The 16066-nt window shown below is 30.4% G+C and overlaps 1 pseudogene; it reads right to left on the bottom strand.

Moving 5' to 3' along the window:
* Positions 1 to 1907: 1907 nt before the first annotated feature.
* LOC132750792 (RYamide receptor-like) lies at positions 1908 to 9945 on the bottom strand (annotated as a pseudogene).
* Positions 9946 to 16066: the final 6121 nt, after the last annotated feature.

The raw sequence follows: 16066 nt of genomic DNA, 5'->3' as shown, positions 1-16066 counted from the left end.
ACCACCGGTGTGAAATAAAGCATATTAATACATATTAAGCGCATGTCAATAAATTTCAATTTTAAGTGATATGAAAAATATTTTCTGTTGTGCTGTCTTTGTAAATCAAATAACTTAACATCACAACCAGGTTCCTTATTTTTCTCATTTTTTTCCTCTCAATTACATTTTCAGACCTAAAATAAAATTATGTTCTTAATATTATATATACTCATATATTGTAATGCCCTAGAAATTTTACCTTTTTTAGTGATTTCACTGGATTTCAGTATTGTTTATTTCTACTTTCACTTTCGTTTTGAGAAGCTTTTACTGGCGACAACACAGTAAATATTGCGACGTCCCAATGAAACATACAGGACATCAACTTAAATCTACGTATTGTGCCAGCAATTTAATCATTCTTGATTCTGGAAGCTTTTCCTTTAATGTTATCCATTTCCCTGAATGTTATCCGTGGTAGAATCCTGTGTTTTTAATCTGTTTTCGTGACTTCTGTCAAAATAGTTAATTCCTTTATTTTACACTCAAGTATATAGTTCGATTGTTTATGATGCATCCTCACTTAATATATAGATTTGCCTCATAAATCCATCTGAATTTAATTGTTAGCACTGTATATTTATGAAAAATTGCAATGCATTTTCAATGTCGGCCATGTTGGACTATTACGTAGAGATTACGTAGTGAATAATGGTTTAAGAGAAGGTAAGATGTTTTTACATAAAATGTATCGCTAAATTTTAAGATTTTTTATTGGTGATTAAAGACGCAAAATTAAAACAAAGTAGTATTTTACCTTACTTTACAAAATCTCTATAACTATACTGATACAAAAAAAAGCAACAGGTGGGCATCTGTCAATGAGTAACTTTTTGGACACTTTAAAAAGTGCATTAGTTTAATATAAAAACTTTTTGAGAAATATAAATAAATACATTTTCGGGAAATAATGGGCAATTAATTACGATGTTTTGTTTGCACAAAATATTTTATAATCACGTAGGCAAAGATTAAAACGTTGTTTTATTTGTTTTTGATACATATTCATGATGAAGATAGAAATTAAAAGTGTTCAATAAAACATTATTGCATCAAAACAATTTATTAAACAAATTTCCATAAATGAAAACATTTAACGAACATTAAATAATTACAATAAATCTCAAGTTTTGAATGAATTCGTTCAATAAAAGTGTCGGTTCAGGGAGTTTAATTTAGAATTGTCTACAAATATTTTAGTTCAAGTTAAATAATTTTTTATAGTAGAAATTTTCCGTTTCAAAGAACTTTAAATCTATAGACTTAAGGATTATCGTATAAACGATCTGTTGCATACCAAGTGGAATACATCTAAGCAGAACACGAACTGACGGTATATGTCTTAAATGAAATAATCTCGTTTATTCTCCAATGCAAGACGATTTAATTAAAACGCTACAACTTGTTGTATAAGGCGCAAAAGGCCCTGGAAAAGTATACATTGTTTTTTACTTTAAGAAAGGCAAGCATGCGTTAAATACTATATCATTTTCAAAATTAAGAGCCCGTTAGATGCTCTTTACAATGTTTAAATAACGTCCACTGGAACTTATATGTCAGTTATGTAGTAAAATATAAACAAAGTGAGATTTTCAATTCTATACAACTTATGAATACAATAAAACAGTTACTTAAATAAATGTGAAAATGCACAAGAAGCAAAAGATAGTTCAGTTAAATGGCCAATGATTGAATGTTTGGCTATTGTATCAGATCATTTAAAAAATTAAAATAAAAAGGTTTTGAAAAATTAACATATTATCATGTTTGAAACTGAATGAGCATTTATGTTTGATTTTATATTAATAGATGCTGTTCTAAATTACATGTAGTGGTAGCATTTAAATGGATATGGAGATATATTGTCACGTGTCGCTATGAATACTTCTGCCTGGAAGCATGTTCTCTCTTGACATCAAATCCTCAAAGTTTATTTTCAATCTATGAGTTCTATTGTTATTTTTCACACTTTCCTCCATTTGTAATTCATATCGCAAGCGCGGGAAGACTTTTTGTATCTTTTGGTAAATTTCCTCGTCAGACGACAATATCGTCTGCTTCTTTTGACAACAGCTGTTTAGAACCATCCGTAAGCCAGCTCGAAATTTAGGGCTCATCCAAAGGTAAATTATTGGGTTGTAGCAACTGTTACTCATTGAAAGCCAATGAAAACCCAACCGTAGTATAGGAATATATTTGTTGTTGTAGATCGTTGTATTGTTGTCACCAACTAAGGTTATGGTATGAAGTGGTACATTTTGTAACCAACATAAAGCGTAGAATATCACAACTGTCACCATCATCTTAATCATCTGGAACAAAAATTATATTTATATTAGAATACATATCCACATCACGGTTTCTTATCGTGCAAATGAAGCACTGTGGGTTCTTATGAAAAATGAATTTCAGTGCATAATTAAGACGTGTTCAAGTGTTGCAAATTCAGTATTTATGTTTTAATATTTTTGTTCTAATCCCTAAATGATGCGTTTATATGATGTGACTGGAAATATATTTATGAGATTAATAATCCATTTGTCATTGTTGGTTCAATCCAATAACTTCTGTGCAAAAATACAGATCATAGCTCACGCCGTCTTCTAGAATGACTATTTTTATAAAATAAGAAAATTAATTTTAAAATTTAAGAAATTTAAGAAATTACACAAAATTGAAAAACGTTGTAACGCATTTCACTCATATCCATTTAAGGATAACACAAACATACAACGTTAAATGCGTTTTAATTCCCCCTGCCGTGTGTCTGAAATTTTACCGATAGTTACGTGACATATTACGTGAGTATGTTACTGCATTTTATGACCCCCTTTAGTGTGATATTTGTGTGTTATGCAATAATTTAGCTTGAAATTTAGGGGTTGAGAGAGAACATGATTTAATGCGAGTCAGACTTACTTTGAACATAACTTTTCTAATTATCATCCAATTTACTTTCGGTTTAAAGCACATGAAATGGAATTCATTAACGGAGGATACCGTGTCAGGGATTTGTGTTTGCTCAATGAGTGACTTAATTATCTTTAATTACATAATTTGTATAGTGAAAAAGGTGGCATAAAATGTTTGACATTACGCAATATTTTTTCAGAAAGGATAGAAAAAATGTGAGAAAAGTTTCCCAAGATATTATAATTATGTTTATATTCCCAAAGTTTGATGACAAAAAATTCAAAAATGACATTGACATGGCGATTAAAAATTATAGAAATGTTGTTCAAAATCATTTATTTTCAAACGCATTTTTTTAAATATGTAATTTTTATTGAAGATCAAAGACATTTCATGCATAATATTTAAATAAATAACAATTATTACTAAAATAAGTTGGTTTAAATGATATTTATTATAGTACCGCGGAAAGTGTCTGTTGTCGCCTTAAACCGAATCACCCAGCTATTACAATAGATTTAGTAAATATAGAAATATATACATGTAGTAACAATGAATTCAATCTCCTTTATTTAAAGGCCCATTATGCAACATACTAGTGATTAAGTATTTTATATGGAAGACAAAATACTACTTTGTTTACATTTTTGTGGCAAATGATTCCATAATAAGAGCTCCTTTCCTCGGGTAACAAGTTAGGTAAAATACTATTAAATAATATTTTTTAATGATATAATACTCATGTTTGCAATAAAAATTCAATAAATTAAATCGTTTCTGTACCTTCTGTGCCTTTAATTTTTTCCGCTCTTTTGAGTTTATATTACTTTTTATCTCAAATTGTTAAGATAATAATAGGAATGTTTTTAATGTAAATTTAAAAATGATGAAGATTAAACAGGCAGAACTTAAAAGAAAAATCTCTTGCAGAAGTAACTGACAAGCGTGGGATGCATTCATAAAACGATGATTCATAAATATTTGATGGTTAAAGTAGAATACCAATCAACTATGATTATGGGGAGGATGATTTAATATATTCTTAAGATTCAACGAACAACAGGAAGCGAAAATCTCATTAATGAACATAACCTTCATTAAGACATTAAAATTAAATGAAGCTTGATTGACATTTCATTCCAAAAAACTGGCGTAATTGAAGAGAAACAGGGGTGTTGTAATATTTTTCAAAATCCTCTTCATCCAGGAAATATGTTTTATAAGTTAAGTGGACCAAGCATAAGGGAATAAGCATGAAATGTTAAGATCGAATTGAATTAAATGATGTTAAAATTTTCACATGAAAAATACATTAAAAATAACACACACACAGCGACTGAGGTCCTTTTTCTTTTTCATATATTAGCACCAGTCGTATGAACATACATATCATTATGTATGTATGCTTATAAACGCGCTGCCTTTGTTCTAATCTGATCATTATCAATACCAATATGTTCAAGACTTTCTTAATACTTCATTAAAAATGTTTTATGTAATTACATGTTTTACGTAATACTTAACATTACATATATACATTAATGTATGTTTTTTAATACTAATCTTTATTAATATACACATATGCATGTTTTTCTCAATTTTTAATAACATGTAAAAAATTCTTAATATTCATCATGATAGACATACATACATGTGTGTATTTTTTTTCTTCTCATTCATCATTATAATAATGCATGCATGTATGGGTTTTTTTTTGGTTTATTTTAGATAATACTTATCATTAAAATGATACATAAATACATGTTGTTCTAAATATTAATAAATGTGTAAAGTTTTCTTAATATTTATCATAATAGATACACATATATGCATGATTATCTTAATTTTTTTATTATGCATGCTTTTTTGTTGTTGTTTTTTGTTTCGTTGTTTTTTTTGTTGTTGTTCTTTTGTTTTCGTTTTTTTTAAATATTAACAATAAAAATAAACATAAAATGTGCTTGTTTTTCTTGATACTAGTCATTTTATAGATTAACATATTGATACATGCCTTACACTTATCATTAACAATTTACATGTATGTATGTATTTTTTTGTTTTTGTTGGTTTTTTCTTTATTTTTGTAAAGGGACTGAACTGAATTTGTTACACATGACGGGTCTGGAGATTAATGCTCATTTTGATGAGCATGTAGGTGTAGACCAAAAAACCTGTGTACAAAATCTCAGATCATTAGCTTATACTGTTTTTCCAGGATATTTATTCTTATACTGAAAAAAATGATCCAAAATTGAAAAGCATTGCAACGATTTTAACTCAAATCGGACTAGGAATAGCATAAAAGTACAATTATCACTTTATTTCTCAGTAGGTTTACTTATGATAATTATCTTATGTAAATCGTTCGTAAAAAATGTCCCAGCTATTCTATGAATGAAATCTAAATTTTATGTTTTTTAGGCTTTTGGACAGAGGAGTTCCTAACTATAATAATAAATATACATAAATTATATTCCGTTAGATAAACATATATGCGTTTTTTTCCTTGTATAAGAGTTTCATTTATAGTGACTGTGGTGTTATTCTGCTGATTAATTAAAAGTTTGAGAAAAAAAATCCTTAACTTATTTTTTACAAAACATCAGTCTCTTTGGTATTTATAGAATTGAATAAAAAATCAACTGGGCAATAGAACAAGTTGTTTTATTAACCAAAAGATCAAATTTATGCCCACCTTTTTCTTAGCGGTTGCCAACTGAAGATTTCGTTTGTTTCTATCTGTTCCTTGAATATTCTTTATCCAAATATTGTATCCAACGTTAGAAAATGAGAATAATAGAATGATCAATGGTCCAAAGTAATGCAAAATCATTAAGGACAATCCGTACGAATACTGTTTAGTATTATTTTCCCAGGTTTTTAGACATTGTCCACTTGTGTAAGAATGGTAAATCACTCGTGATTTCAAAATCGTTGGTAACGGTTTAGTAAACGACATCACCCAAGAATCGTTAACGCAGTTTGTTTTTGTGTTATTCTTGGTTTGAATGGATGAACAATCACAATGTATCTGTCTATACTCATGACAACAAGGGTGTAAGAACTTAGAAACACAGCAACAACTATAGAACAATAGGACACATTGTCTCCCCAAATGGCCAATAATTAAGAATCAAATTGGCAATAAATGTAAATGAAATACAAAACACTGCCATGATTATATCACTAACGGCGAGGTTTACAAAAAAATAGTTCGGCACCGTGTGCATTCGTTTACAAGCAAACACTAAATAACAAACAATCCCGTTTCCACCAACAGCTATGATTGTTATTATAATAGAATACATAACGATAATTAAGACCTGTACATATTCGGATATCTGAAATGCCTCATTCTATGCCTGGGTTGAATTCTGTTCATTTTCTAAAACGTCTTGCATTTTATCACACAGTGTATAATTAATTAAAATTATTTTATACCTTAAAATTTATAAACATTCTGTCTAGTATGTGATCTGTGAAGTCTTGATATGTTTTTTATAATGCCGGATTGAAACTTTATTCTAATTTACGTTAAATTATAAAATCCATACAACAAAAGAAAAGTTATTTTATACACGTCCTCTTATTATCATCCGCCGAAAGTATATCGTTATTAACAACATACACAATTGTGACATAACGCTGTGTTTAGAAAAATTGAATATCTTTACATAATAACTCTTGAAAAATAAACAAATCGTCACTGCAAGTCATTGCATTTTTATTTTTGTGCATTTGTTCGAGTTATCAAAATGTACTGTAAAGAACTTGACAAGTATAATCAATAATTTTTCTCATTTGGTGTACGGTTTTTTCTAAATTATGAACACAAGCAACCATTTAAAAACGTCAAGTAAAACATTTTCTGTCACAAAGGTGCTGAACTAACTCCCCTCATTTATTTTATAGCCTTGCAGTGCATTAGTCAAGGCATTCATTAGTTCGCTTATGCTGTATTCAACCTCATCTTTACATAGCACTTTGTAAGCCTTATTCCATAATAGAACGAATATCATCTAACATGAGTTTAATGTGTGGCCCCATTTATGTAATATTGAAATAAATCACTTGACGCCTTTATTCTGTTCTTTTGTTTCAAATGGTAACGATTGAAATTTTACTTGCAAATTAACTCCTTTCAATCTAATTGTTTCTAGTGTTAAAAATTAATCATTTTTTTCTGCAGAAGAAATCGGAATTCTTCGACAAACAACAAATCATTGAGAAATCGGAAACTGATGAGATAATTTACTTGGTGAATATCAAAAACAAACTGTGAAGCATTATATGTAAAATCCAATACAATGGTAGGATACTACGTCATCGCGCACCTGCTGAATGCTCCCACTTGGACCATTTGTTCGTCGATTCGAAGGTAAATTACAATTTTATTATAAGAAAACGTAAGAGTATTAATAAATCATGTAGCGCACCAAAGAGTGGCTATAGTTTGTTTATGTTTATGTTTAAACATATTTATTCAAGCTTGATTGTGAAACAAGTTCTTGCAACTTATATTAATCACTTTCGAGTCCGCTTCCTGGAACCAATCAGTACTGGTATCATATGAAGCTACAAGGTTGTGACCCGATTAAGGGCTGGAACCCAAGATCCCTGGGTTGAGAGGCAGACACCTTAACCACTAGGTCACCGCTCCCTTTTAAATTAGTTTTTGAAGCTAAATCAAATAAATTTGGTACTTAACCTCTAACCTGGTGAACTTGTATACTGGTTTCGCAAAGAAGCTTTTCAACCTTTAGATTTCAATACTAAATAATTAGAATACAAATCTTCAAACAACACATTCTTTTTAAGTACCCATACAAAACCAGCATAATCTGAATGGACTACTGTATCTCAATTTAACAATTGTCAGAAAATAATTCTTTATAACTTTTAGAATAAATATTGTATACTACAACAGGATAAAATTATGTTTTTAAACCTTATCGTTAGTAAATGTTGGTTCTTAATCTTAAGGGGACTCCACCGAAGTTTTAAAACCTAAAAACATAACATTTGAATTTCTTACGTTAATGAGCTTTAAATAGAAATATTTGTAAAGATAGTTAAGAAATATACAAAAGAAATCAATTGAAAATCGTATTTTTATGCTTTCTTAAGCCCGATTTGAATATAACGAGTTTAAAGTATTTTCATTTAGGGTCATTTTTCACAATTTGAATAATAATTATGGACAAGCGAAGTGCGCGAATGAACAAAGATTAATTGTCTAAATGTACATCAAATGGTTCATTTATCTGGAAAAATATTTCAGTCTCATCATGTCAAAAAACCTCAGTGGAGTCCCTTTAACGTTATTTAGTGTACAAAGTAAGTGTTTAAACCTTATTGTTATAATATTTAACATAATAGTTAGTATGTATTAGTATGTATATGCATAAAGTCGTTAAACGTAACCCTTTACACGTGATATTTTTTTTTATTTTTTGAACAATACAGAAATGCTTAATAAATAATAAAAGTAATATTTTTTTAAATTTCAATTTAATACATTAACGGTTCCTCGTAAATTGTGAGTATTTAAATATTACAAAATTATAGTTTTTTGTGTGTTTGTTTGTTTGTTTGTTTATTTTGTTTTTTTGTTTTTCTGATAAGAGTTTTTTTCTCTTAAATATAGGAATGTCGCACTTAGTTCAGGCATTAATAACATGTATTCATAAGTGAAACAAAAATATTATTATGATTGACCTAACAAAACTACCTCAGAACACATAAAAACAGAACTGTCAACAATATATACCAAACAATCAGAAGAGTGATTGGTTTCTAAAGTTGTTAATTTCATTTTAAAATACAAAACAACAAAGATAACCTTTCTAAGTAAGTTTTACTATGCGACTTTTATATTTTCGAGATGTCCTTGAAGGAGATCTTGTCTCCCCCAACTAAATACCTTTCGATTTTATTTTGATAGCGGGAACCTCTTAAGTTATTTAATACGTTCTACTTCTTAAGAATTTAATCTCCAAATGGAAAAAAAATCCTAAGTAAGAAAGCTCTCCACTCCCCAACAGCACGATTAATTGACATTCAGTCACACAAGAACATTGCAAACATGTAAACGTGTATAAAAGCTTCAGCACTACTGATAGCTAAATAACATCCGAACGGTTCATATAATCATCTATTTATCTATAATACTTAGCTTTTGATAGAAATAAATAAAGGATTGTTGTTTATCATTCCACGTAATGAACCGAACTGATAGTCGCCAAGTTCAACCACTTTTTAGTTATCAGAATATATAAACATGTTAAACTTTAAGTTTACTATATACATAAATGGGTACAAAAATAGCATTAGTTAAAAACAGAATTAGAATGGAAGTCAAAGTATTAGAAATGATTTCTCCAAGTCTTTTGTTGAATGATTCTAAATAAAAATCAGTGAGTATCAAACGAGCTTTCAAATCATAACTATATTCTTAGACCTGATGGATTGCATGAATTTGAACTTTGAATAATTGGCATATGAAAATTTCTATCTGCGTCAAAGCTATTGCCACTTTTGACAACTTGACTTGATTCACACATTTTATTGTATGTAAAGTTAAAAATGTCATTCTGTTTGATTGGTATTTGTCGTTGTACATAATTATGTATGTTCTGAAGATAATTTATGTCCTATAATTCTATTCTATAACCTGAAATTTTATGATAAATTTATAATTATGTACCAAAATAATCATTGAATGAAATATATTAATGATACATGGTACAATAGCTTACACACGTATTAGTTGCAATAATCAATCAGAAAGTGAAAGCTCCAGACATAAAATATTTTTCATCAAATCATATCAAATCGTTATGAATGTTTGATGATTTAGACAACTGTATCTATAATATTCCGGAAGTTAATATCTGATCTCTTTACTGCAGACAGCTTTAAATGTACATCTTTTGGTGCGCAGACAAAGAAGTTGCTTACGAGTGCAAAATGAGTCTTAACCTTTGCCATTTGTCTGTTTCATGTTGCGATGGTAGAAATCTATCTTCAATTCACAGTTTTATACGCAGCGAACTTTGATATCAATTTGTAAAGCACTCCAGGTTTCACGTAGATTGCTATAGTCAGTAATTCTAGAAGACAATATAATTTATTAGTTTGTCCGTGACCGTTATGTAACCCGTGTGTTTTCAAAGTATTCTGACACTATATAGTTATTATAAGAGAAGTGCATGGACAGTGATATCATAATAATTTTACTGAATTTCATTACATCGTATCGAATGTTATTACAATGAAGATAAAATATACCATATTTAAACCAGTTCTTATTTCTTAAAAGCTTTGGCGAATTAAATTAATAAAGCTCAAAAACATTGATAACAAAGGCATGAAATGTCATATGTCATATTTAAGACGTTTTACTTCTAAATGTTATGTAACTGAACGATATCCTTGATTAAAACATCATCAAGACATTCGTGAATCTTTCAGCACGTATCTAATGGTTTGCGTGAGTGTTATTCTGTCAATGAAATTTTATAAGAAAGAATAAATTGAATTATAAATTTGGTGAAAGTATGAACATATAATGTCTTATTTTTGATTGGGTTCAATGTCGCACCAACACAGTATGGGTCATATGACGACTTTCCAACATAACTGGTGGAGGTAGACCTCAGGTGCTCCTCTGTACAATATTTCAGGCGCAAACGGGCACCTAAATAAAACAAAACACTGACGTTCCGTAAGCTAGCATGGTAACTACGAGTCCGTCAGTCAGTCAGTCAGTCAGTCAGTCAAGCAATCAATCAAATCAGTTTTCCTCAAGCTGTCTTGCCTTTTACAGAATCTTAACTGTTTATTAATTATTTATGCGCTAGAACTCGTATTATCAACATTTCATGATTTGAAATTTATTTAAACTATTTATGCACTGTTAAGAAAGCTGTCTGTACCAGTAAAACTGTAAGTGTCTCTGTGATGTTATGAAAATAAATAATACACTTGAATATTTTATATAGTTTTTTACATGTTATGAAAATAAATAATACACTTGTCAATGAATATTTTATATACATATAGGCACAAAGGAATGGTATCAAATGTACAATTGTATTACATAAACATGAAAATAGTAGGCATCATTAAGTTATATTTATGTGTATCAATCGTCATAATTGTATATTGTTGGTGATATGGTAATAAAAGGAATATCTCTGGTGTTTGGCTCAATGTTTAAATAGTTAATATATTTTATATCGTTTGGACATCCTGAAATATTCAAAATGGTACCGTAACGTTAGGAAGATGTCTTCCTCATACGCCCAAGAACTGTAACATATTCTCACATTCATTGTATAAATCACCAAAATAAATAGACTTTGAACATTTCTAAGTTGTAGTTTTGATTTCAAATCAATTATTTTGAATTGCCTTGTGGCTATCCAGTCTGCCATTAGTATAATGTGGAGTGCTTAGGGAGATCTTAACATACTGAAAAAGACAATGATTTAGTTCTAGACGCATGCGTGGTATTTTACAATTTCTCTAAAGATATGTACGTGTTATATCCTGTAATTTGAGCTAGAATTATCAAACGAGGAAATAGTTGTTATGTTGTCAGAGGAATGTTACATCTAGTTTAATTGTCATCAACATTTATCAAATAGGATTAAGAAGGATTCTGCGGAAGGAAACGTCTACCGAAAGGTTTGTGAGTTTTATCATGTGGGTCACTTACTCATTAATCATACTATAGAGAAAACTTCAAGGTTGAAATGGAAAGGTATTTTAAACAAGTTATCGTTATTACTTGTGTATGGTATATAGTTCAAACCTTACAAGATTACACAAACATAAAGTTGACAAAACACCTTAAATAGTGATACAGTATATATCGATGTCGTTTATCGCTATAATGACAATTTTAATTGTTTGTAAAATGATATCGTATATAATAAGCACAATAAGATTTCGTCTTAAGAACAAAACTGACGTTTATAAAAAATAAATGACGAAAATGATCTTATAAAAGAGCTGCGTTAGATATAGACATTTGCACCTTTAATATACGATCAATTGTATTGTACAGACTATTGCACAATTTGGATTTAAATCTACCACTTGCTTTGTTAAAGAATTTGATTATCCGTAAATAGAAAAGTGTGTCTGTTTGATGATTTTTATGTTGTAAGCATTCCCTTTACAGAAAAAAATCATGGCTTGTCATAACGACAACTCGGTAGAAGAAATTTTTTAGTCTTTCACTAAGTGTTGTTAAAGCAACGAACTGTCAGATTAATACTATTAAAGAAAAACGACAATACCACGCGGAAATCTCAAGGCAAAATTCCCTAAGGGTTTATACATTATTTTGCTGTAAAGAAATATCTCCAAATTAATACAATCTCTTATTAGCAATGCAATTACTCCAATGGTGTTTTAACAGTTTGCATCAGATAATTGCCATGCGGAAATCTGAAGACAATATTTATTTGCCTTGATTTTTGTTCACTTTATATAGAAAATGAACAAATCGTCGGTCCCAAAAATAACCATGCCGAGCGAAAATCTCCATATTCCTTGGCCTAGAGTTCTGTGCCTTATATTTCTGTTAAAAAGAGCCCCCAACCTTATAGTACAATTTGTAATTGGTAAAGCAATAAAACAGTATTTAAACAGTTTGCAACAGAAAATGACAATTGTTTTCACTTAACAATGAGAAAAAACAAACGGCTGTCGCGCGGAAATCTCAAAACCATATTCCTTGGCCAAGAGATTTGATTTAATTTATGGAATACTCCCAATCGGCCAGTCGGTCGGTCGATCAGTCGGTCAGTCAGTAAGTCAAGCAATCAATTAACCCATTATATACACGCCCTTTAATAATTAAAGCCTTTTTCACCCCACCCCCCTTATTTGTTGTCTCAAATGGTGACAAAAATGCCTTATTTAGGCCCCAACACTTGTTTTTGTTTGAGAAAGGTCGTTTAAAGGGACCACTTTTTCGGCGCGACCTCCTATCCAAAAGATCCATCAGGGGGTTGCCAGAAGATGGATGTGCCCCCTTCTGTTTGGGGGTTTTGAAGAGGGCGCAGTCCCCCTGATCGACAAGAAAATATTGGACCTGTGAGAGGCTAAACATGACTCTAGATCGATCATAAGGTAACATGTTACCAATGCTGAAAAGCCTTTGACTCTATCTCACTCTATTGAGAAGTTGCAGCACTTTGAAATCAATTTTGATGGAAAAAAATCTACGCAAAATAGTGTGTGTTTTTTTGTGGCAATTTTGAGATGTCCTCTCGTTGTCATGATAACAGGAAATTTACAACTGTTACAAAGTCAATGGTCCAGTCAACATTTGTGCCAAGTTTGATTAGTATTGAAGCAGTTTTTATAGTTTTATAGCAATTTGAACTTGTAACGGCAGACCTTTCAATGAAAATAGCCATTTTTTTACAAAATGCCCATGAAGTAACGGATTAAATCAATTGTCCTAGAGCTGTCTTGCCTTTTACAGAAACTTATTTGTTTAATGCTTTATGCGCTAGAATGGCAATGAAATATCAACATTTCATGATTTGAAATTTATTTAAAACTATTGATGCCTGTAATGAAACATTTAAAAAAAAATCTTTTTGAAAAAGATATCATCTATTCACCATGTTTTGTTGTTTCTACTTTACTTCCTTTTCATTATATTATTACCGCAGCAAAAAAGGAAGTTTCTCATTTGCAATGAAATCTTACAACTTTTTGATAGAGAATAATGCTTCTTTTTTTTAACAATGTCTTGTTGGAGACTGATGTAATTAATTGTATTTGATGTTTCGAACATTGAAGTGTTTGACTGCAAATGACTGAATTCAGTGTTCTCGGAAAAACTGTCGGAGAGGAAACACAAATGTGGTCTTCTAAACTTCTGTAACATAATGGCATTCATATCTCAACAATGTAATTGTATTTGAAACATCAAAATCATTTTATTAAGTCATTTATACATTCTCAATGTCGAGTTTTCTTTAAAAGAAAACCTCATGTAGACTTCATAGAATGGTCATGTGTATAATAAAGTTGTTAAAAAGAATTTAATGATTAATAAAAAAACATGTTAGGTTATTCCAAATGTTCCCTCGTATCGTACAATGTATTATTCAAGTCACGTTTTAACATTTTGTGTCAGATATTGTTTCAGATTTTCCGAGAAAGCTGTTTTAGCTATGTTATCTAACAGTCCTTTACAAATAGTTATTACACGAATTATTTAAATATAGTTGTCCGTGGGAGTTAACACAAAGTGTTGATTTTTGTTAGAAAAAAATACTTTCACAAATACACTGAAAATAAAAGACTCATTTTTTAAGGTTGTTTTGCCAGTTTACCTGACGGCTATATGTACATCACCATGTGTGATCTCGAAATCGTGAACATTACCTACTCAGTACATTTTTCCAGTAACGAAAATTAGAAACCGCATCGCTTTCAAAAGTGGGAAATTGTGCCGTTGATTGGCTGTTTAAAAGGTCACGAGAATATATATAGTGATAACCGATTGGTGGTCGTCGGATCCTTATGCTTAGCTTTATTAAGGAGCTAATTTTAATCAGACCGAGTCACGTATTTAACTACATTAGCATGCATAAAGAGGAAAATTTCATAAATAGAACATAAGCAGGTCATTGTGTCGGTTAACCCATTACTTCATGAGCATTTTGTGAAAAATGGCTGTTTTCATTGAAAAGTCTCCCGTTACAAGTTCAAATTGCTATGATACTATAAAAACTACTTCAACACTAATCAAACTTGGCACAAATGTTGACTGGACCATTGTCCTTGCAACAACATGATCAGGCTTAAATTTTCTGTTACCATGGCAACGAGGGGACATCTCAAAATTGCCAAAAATCACTATTTTGCGTTGATTTTTTACATCAAAATTGATTTCAAAGTGCTGCAACTTCTCAATGGATTGAGATAGAGTCAAATGCTTTTCAGCGTTGGTTACACGTTACCTTATGATCAATCTGGGGTCATTTACAGCCTCTCACAAGTCCAAAATTGTCTTGGCGATGAGGGGGACTCCGCCCCCCTTCAAACCCCCCAAACAGAAGGGGGCACATCCCCCTTCTGGCAACCCTCTGATGTATCTTTTGGTTGGGAGGGCGCGTCGAAAAAGAGGTCACTTTTTTTAACAACATTTCTCAAACAAAAACAAGTGTTTGGGGCCTAAATAAGGCATTTTTTCATCATTTGAGACAACAAAAAGGGGGGGGGGGTGATAAAGGCGTTAAAAGGCGTGTATATGAAGTAATGGGTTAAAATAAATAAAATGAAGATGACGTTTCAAAAATTCTATAGTCTCTTTATTCTATTATGTTTATGGTTATAAAAGTGAAGCCTCTCCCGTAGATGTTATCTAAATTATAACAAGGCTCTAAGAAAACATTACACGTTATAATGGACAGGAACGGACAGCAACGAACGGTCTGCATCACAACTTGGAAAATAGCAGACTAGGTCGATGAAAGATCTACATTATGACTGAAAATGTATAGTAATGAGTTGGTCCTGTTTCTAAAATAAGATGAACTGTGTAGCATATTTTATGTACAATAGACTCAAAAAGTGAATTTGACAAATAGGACAATGTCTTAATAAAGTTGGAATTTTACAGTTTATATACTTCCATTTGACAACAGTTTTTATCATATTAACATATTCAAATCATGAAACTTTTGTTAAATTCTGCAATGTGCCTTAGATGTAAAGAATTAATACAGTTTGACCATGAAATTTTGGATATTATATTTCATTTACCTTTTCTATAAAACTTGCATTAAACAATATAAATATTAAATTCTTTTAAATATAATTTCAGAGTCAGATAGGACTAATATGAGGCAGTCACAGAACAAAAAAAAACAACAACAAAAAAACATGGCCTATTTTAGTTTCAAGTGATAGAGAAGAACGGATTGACACATGCCGCAGTTTCCTATTGAATTGCAGACCCTTTATCGTGAGCAGAACAGTTCATGCATCGTGAATTCTGATATCATTGAACTCTTAGATAGATGTTAGTAGGAAATTAATACTGTATGGTTTAATGATCTAGTTATTGTGAATA

Source organism: Ruditapes philippinarum, unplaced genomic scaffold (assembly GCF_026571515.1).
Source record: "Ruditapes philippinarum isolate M1 unplaced genomic scaffold, ASM2657151v2 ctg458_1_1_1_1, whole genome shotgun sequence".
NCBI lineage: Eukaryota > Metazoa > Mollusca > Bivalvia > Venerida > Veneridae > Ruditapes > Ruditapes philippinarum.
Note: the sequence above shows the minus strand (reverse complement) of the source record. Positions and strands in the feature narration are given on the sequence as shown.